Here is a 7,345-nt window from a genome sequence, read left to right on the forward strand (position 1 = left end):
CTCTTCACAAAAAGCGTCAAGAATAAATTTAACTGCATCGTGCCATGGACGTCATGGACATAACTTGTGACATTCCATTCATTCCCTAGTACACAATTTCTTTTTATTTTGTTTGCGTGTGTGTACTTTTGAAGTTAATAGTCTTATATTTCATAGACCAAAGCGCAAAAGCGCAAAGTAAGCCTAGGTGAAAGCTGTTCTACAAAGACTTGAGCGAGCCCTAGGCCCTCAGAGACTTTGACAGTGATTGCACGAGGTGAAAACGATTGCGCTCTTATGTAAAACAAGGGCAACCAATTGAACAGTGTATTAGTGCATGCGTATCCAAAAACATCAAATTCACTCCGGCGATATAGCATAAGAAGTTTGTGGTGGAAGTTGATTATACCTAAGACTTCAGATTTCTTCTCGAGACGAAATTTAATCTGAACTTAAAGCGACAGAAAACGCAGCTATAGAGGTCACTGCGTGCTTTGGACCAGTTCAGAACAAATGAGAATATGGCTTGCAAAACATCCACAGAGGATAAAGAATTTGTCGCATAATAATTCAGCTCTTATGCACGGGATTTGAAAAGGCATCCTGATTTCTGTACACATTCCTAGGCGACTATGCTGCCCCCTAGTCATCTACTAGCTATATGGGCGTATAATAAATGCCTTACCTTTACTTTTAGCGCTTGCCACGGTGTGTTAGGAAACTGCTAAAAAAAATGCTCCTTGTTATAGGTTTTACAATGAAGCAGGTTTTTTAATTGTCTCGTAAAGCAAGCAGTTAGGCTTTTTACTGAGTACCAGCGGAAACAATTCGCAATTGTTAATAATTAACGAATTTAACAGCATGCACGTTTACTTGGACACCTTCTAAATGTCGTAAATTCTTTCTTTTAGAGCTCCCCCCCCCCCCCCCCCCTCGACAACATTGAGATGTTTCGTTTCCTTTTTTTTTTGTTCTTGCAGCATGGGCACTCTGAGTTGAGACGGCCACATGCACGCCATGATTGGCAGCTGTAAACGCACTCATATTCCTATGTCCACCTATGGGCAGCCACTTTCCGATGATCAAACATTTCACACCTAAAGAAAAGAAACACTATAGAATGAATAGTGAGATTCTGCAAGAGTACATTGGTGAAAAACGCCAGTGACCGCGTTTGGAACACTCGTCACAACTTTTTTTCTCGTATTAAGCCATAAAATTTCTGTGAGCACTAATACCTGGAGCAGATCATTTCATTAATAACGTGATAACATTAAACGCTTCATCACGAAAAAAAAACACTCCATGGTTAGTCATGAAATTCGCTGATTGGTCGAGATAGTAATGACGTCACGGGGTCATGTGACAGCCAAGCGCGTGGTTTGTCAAAAAGATGAACGACGACTTGGCGTGGTTAGGCCATATGCGAATTAGGTACGATATTCGGTTTCGGAAGTAGGCTTCAGAGAAAGATCGGCGAAATGGGTGCGCGAAATCAGTCAGTGGAGATCTTAGTGCTAGCGCACTAACTAAAACCCGTGAAGACAACAAAGCTCCGACTTAAGCGTTAATAGAAATCTGTCGTTCTCTGCTTTGCATTCATAGTTAGCTGCGAGTCCTCATACCGCACCTGGCGCAGTGTTGCGGCTTTGCTGCGATGACATGTGCTGCCAACCGCGGTGCTTAATTGTGCGACCCAGGTTGCTGTGTCTCCAGACAGACAGTGGTTAAGTCGATGAAATCGGCACTAAGTTCCGCTGATTGGTCGAGACAGTTATGACGTCACAAGGTCACGTGACAGGGCCGAGAGCTGAGTGGTTGCCGGTGTGTGTGACGTCGTGAGACCTGGTGACATGGCCTAGTTTGGTTTGCAGATGCGATGGCAGGTGCGCTGGTCACGTGACATTACCAAACGCACTGGTGGGCTCGGCGGCAGTTGCAGGTACCATGCTTCTTATGCGCAGACGTCTCTATACAGCTCCACGCGTCGGGTTGTAATGGAGCCAGAACCAACGGTGCGTGTGTCTACACAGTAGTGGAAAGTCCCAGCAAGCGGAAGGGGTCACCACGGAAGGGGTCACCATTGGTGGTTTCACATCCTCAGCGTATACGGCAAACTTACAATGACGAAGGAGGAGAAGCAGGTCAAGCGAATTTCATCTTTTAATGCCATCCTATTCTGAGCACGTAATAAATTAATTGTCGCCCGATTTTTTTTTTTTTTACGGAGTGGCATGGACAGTCGGCGAAGCAGAGTGTTTAACTGCATGCCATTCTGCTTCCTCGGTACGGCCTTTTTTAGTCTCTGCATCTACTATTTCTAAAACCTTTGTTTTACCTTTTAATTTATTCCTTTGCAACTCTCAATCATTAAACTCTGCTTTTAACCTTCTAAACGTGTGGAGATTTAGTCGTTATCAAACTCAACTTTGCATCTCCCACTCGTAACATCTTTTACAAACTGGTTAGTTTCTAAGGTGACTCACGCCAATATTCCAAAAGTGAGCTACCTCCTCTACTCAATACAAATGCGCTCCCGCACCTTTCCAGCTTTTATTTTCTCTCTAGCATCAATGACAGTCTCTGCGAGAAAACTGTCAATCTAGTCTCTCTTTTTTTTTGTTAAAAATTTCTGCATCCGACTTCCACCTACAGATGCAACCCTCCAAATTGCACACAAGTAGCGCAGTGCAGTTCCCCCACCGGCGCACATTTGTTAGCGTCTAGCTGTGCCGCGCTGGAGGGGAGTAGGTCGTCTCGTTCGCGCGATGGCGTGGCGTCACCTTTCACCCGTGCCGGAATGCCTCAAGCCTGTCGGGCGTCCGCTCTTTTTTTTTTTCGGCACCGCCTTTGGCTCTTCTTGCGTCTTCTTTACTGAGACGGTGCTGAGAATGCCAAGCGCGCGACGAGCACCTACGCCGGGATATTGAAGTAGGGCAAGAGCTTAATCTTTCATCGCGCTTCAACCTCTGTTCGCGCTGAAGATAGACCGCCAGAGGGCCACGAACAACACAAAGTTTTTCACTCTAATCCAAGGAAAAAATATGTATATTGAAAAAAGAGAGGCATGGAGTTTGTTTCGCTAATTTTTGCCGGCAAACTGAACATGAGGAATGAGAAGGAAGCAAATGTATGTGGAGTCGAAAACTGAAAAGAAAGATAGGCAACTAATTGATTGCGAAAAGCACCAGCTGTTCGAAAAGTCACTGTATTGCGAAATTTCGCAGTGGTTTGGAACCGATGGATCTTCTAATTAATTGCCAGAGTGCGTTCTGCCGACAAGATTGCGCTGTCGCAATCACCAATTAAAATTGTTCCGCAGGTTCCTAGCTCTAGTTGACCTTGGCAGAGGAGGAGGAAGTGGGGGAAAGCGAGTGATGTCAGTGGCTCCATGAGCGATGAGGGCGAGCTCTCCACCTCACTGGCACAATTCCTGAGAGAGTGTTTCGCTCAACCTTTCTTATTTTTTTTCGTAGTATTTTTCAGTACTTCGGCGGGAAAAAAACATTTTTTTTTTATCTTGACCTATCACCTTTCTAGGCACGAATCCAAGCTGAACTAACTGCGCTAATTATACTGTCATTCTACGTTCGACCGTTGGTTTCAGCGCCTGCCGTGCGGCGGCAATTTTCCAGTAACCATGGGTTGCAGTCAAAGTGATGTTCCCTTTGAACAGTGATCAAACGTTTTTGGAGAAATTGAAAGATTCACTAATTCCTAACGAATTGCGACACAGCACGGCAGCGGTGCCGTTAATCGATATCGTTCGCGTGCACGACTGGCTCTGACTAGGCAAGGTATATTAGTCCTGCAACCTCGCCCTAAGTTTACGTGCAAAATCGTCCCTGACTTAGTTGGCTGTTATTCAAAGCACGAGACTGGATTGCTGGATAATAAGCCTCGCTTGCAGAAACTCTTCATCCTCTTTCTGTCCTCCATCGCAGCTTTCTTACTACCCTTTTCAACCTTCCAAATTCCCATCGTAAAGCTGGGGGATTCTTGCTGCGGCAATCCGCACTGATTTTCTTCCATAAAGTAAATATATCTGCCTCTCTGTTACCCCCACATGAAATCATGCTCAAATGCTCTCACTGCACTGCAGTGCGTTAGTGCTTTGCTTTCTCGCTCTCTCTCTTTTTGGCAGTAAGTTTCCAGAAAGCTGGAGATTTCTCAAAAGCTTTATTTCGCGGATCGTGAATGGTATGCGCCAGAAATTCCTCCGTGCGATGCTTATATTACTTAACATCCTCCCGGGCGATTAGCATGGTAAATAGAAGTAGTACTTAATCATCGCCGTGAAGCCATGCGAGGACACTAATTTAAACAGGATAACTGTCTGGTTAGCGACGCTGACTACCGACGACTCACTACTAGCATAACGCAACGAGCACAATCATAATCTCCCTAATGCCTCAGAAGTACCGCCCGTCTCTTGGAAATGAAACAATCGGATTAAGAAAGAAGCTCAAGAAAGAGATTCGTTCGTGTTTCTAAGTACTACGCGGCATCGGTAAAACTGTAAGCCGCCTGGCAACTGCATGCCTGAATTCGTCACTGGCGAGGCATCGCTTTGTGAAGCAGATTTAGCTGAAGTAAAAATCCCGGAACAATTATGGCCGATTTTTTCTTTCGCCATTGCCTCTTTATGAAGATGGGAAACAGCTAAATGGCATGTGGCGTGGGTCTGTAATGATAAAATTCCATACTCCACGGCCGACTCATTACAACGCTTTGCCTGATTTTGTCACAATGGAGCATAATTTGACGCATGCTTACAAGTTTTCTTCAATCGAACCATTTTGTAACCTGTCGGTTTTATACCTTACTTTTTCCGCGTAATGATTGTCAGCGTTAATCTCCATCGTGCATCTATGAATCAAATGAATATATGCATGCGAAAATAACAAAAATCAAAATGGCCTAAATATATTTATTTATTCTTTATTATTTGTTTGTTTGCTTGCTTGTTTGTTTTTTTGTACATACTGCAGCCCTATTGGGCTATTGCAGGGGTGGGTGTAAACAAAGCAATGTAGAGGAACAAGGAGCACAACTACGGCAAACAGCAGAGACAATACGAGTAGAAAAAAACAAATGCAAGAAAAGGCAAAACTATTCCATAGCTTCTAAAACAGTTTTAAGGGAAGAGAGCGCTAATGTGTGAGGAAGCTCATATACAAACGTGCTCGCACGTTTGCGATGCTCGTAGACGACTAGGAGCGGTTCTATCCCGCGAGATGTGGGACATGGCCAAAGGTTTGCAACACTTTGTTCAAATGGCTTAATGTGCGGACGTGCCTCCGCATAGGAGTTGGGTTCCAGAAGCGTTCCTTTCCAGCCCCCAGCCACACTCACGCCGTACATTGCAGGAATAGCCCTCGCCAGCAAGTCTCAGCGGTTGTGAAAACATTACCTTTAGATACTGCACGAGGGGTCCTTTTATCGGACTTTGTAACTGCTACAAACCGACTGCTTGCATGCACACCACGAATCGAGAGAAAAAGAATAGTCTATGCATCTTCTTGTCGGCGGTCACCATATGTTAAGAATGTAAAAATTCTGACCTCTCATGCTGAATAAATGCGGCCGCATTGCATTGAATTGCGACGGCAGTAATCGCGTAGGCGTTAACTGAAGGAACACAGCAACCTGTCATTCGTCATCATCCTGGACGTATTCTGAACGTACGTCTCGTTGAAATGCTGTCCTTGATATTCCAAAGCGTGACACTACCCGTGTGGACGCGCTTTTTTGAGACATGCGTTTAAGGGTTTTGTATTTCTGTGCAAAGAAGACAGTGTTTTATACTCTGCTGTGCCGCGGGTTTTTATAGCTGGACTCGAGAGGGTTTTCACTGCCGCCGCACTTTGAATAAATCAATTCATAGGTGCCTTCAGATTATGAACCGTGTTTACTTAACAGAGGACCACCGTCGAAAAACTTTCCTGTATCAAGTAAGTTAAATATGAGTTGTTGAAAAGTCGCCCTGTAACGACTTTCCAAACTGACCAACTTCGTCTAGTTTCTCGAAGGAGGTATCAACCTGTTACGAACGTTCTAATGATCAAGTGTTTGCTACGTGTTAATTAACTAACACGAATCTGGTTTACGGTTGGCTGACTATCGGACCTTCATTCATGAGATCAGGGATTCGAATGCAGATTATAGATGTATCGGAATCTTGCCAAATAAGTGAAACCAATCAGACCAGTGTTCGGATTTACACAAGCGGTAAAATGTTAATGTTTCGTTATTTCGCACATTTCAGTTACCACAACGTAGTGTACTTTATTAGAGCGCACACTTTATATGTACTTCATATTAGCACGTAAGTCCGCTAGAACAAACTCTGAGACGTTGTACGGGAATGATAAGCATGTAATACTTAACGCTCCTAATTAAGCTGCACGTGGTTTATAAGCGGCGCCCTTCAAGAAACATCTTAGGGTCTTGAAGGTGCACTACCATCCAACAGCACATGGGCGTTGTTGCATCTCACCTTCATCGAAATGCGCCCGCTGACTCCGGGATTCGGTACGCTGATAAGAATTATGGGGAATACCAATGGTTTTCCCAGGTCCTCTCTGAAACAGCACGCTGAAAAAATATGTCGAACACTGACGCTTCAAGATGCCAGTATTTGTGAAATTGTGCTGAGAACTAGTACGAAAGACTGATGTTAGCTTTTAAGGATCAAATTCTTTGCCAGTATTTTTATTACATCTTCAAAGCGGCTGTGTATAATATGGGCTCTGCTTTACGCGCACATCCTGCCTTCAATGCCTCCTTCAGTCGTGCCCAACTTCGACTATGTGAAACAAAATAAGAATTCAATGTCATTGCGAGAACCTCAAAGCCCAGCACCTGCTCCTAATGATACGGGAGGAGACCCTTGCGATTTGCAGGACATTTCTGCATGTGTAAGTGCAAATTCTTTCCGCTGCGGTGATTCTTTGTCGTCTCGACCGCACGCGCGCGGGCTCCAAGCTCTCGTCCCACGTGCCCACATCCCCCTTCTCACCGCTCCCGACAAAACTCGCGAAATTGTTGCGAAACTCGATGCAGGCTCCCATTAACAGCCCTTCTTTTTTAGACAACCACTTAGCTCTCAGCCGGATTCGTTTGGGCTTGCGAAACGTTCCGGCGGCGCCGATTTTTTCCGCGCCGAGAAATTCTCGCGCTCGTGCGTGGCTTGTTCAGCCAGCCCTCGACATTTTTCTTCGTCATTCTTTTATTCAGCAAGGGTTCCTTCTTTCTCCCTCGTCTTACTACCCGTCTTCGGGAAGAAAAATAAAAGAAAAAGAACCTCGTCTCGGCGCTGAAGCATACAGTTAAGGCTTGCACTAATTATTTAAATGTTTTTTGC

Source organism: Amblyomma americanum, chromosome 6, assembly GCF_052857255.1.
Source record: "Amblyomma americanum isolate KBUSLIRL-KWMA chromosome 6, ASM5285725v1, whole genome shotgun sequence".
Classification (NCBI taxonomy): Eukaryota; Metazoa; Arthropoda; class Arachnida; order Ixodida; family Ixodidae; genus Amblyomma; species Amblyomma americanum.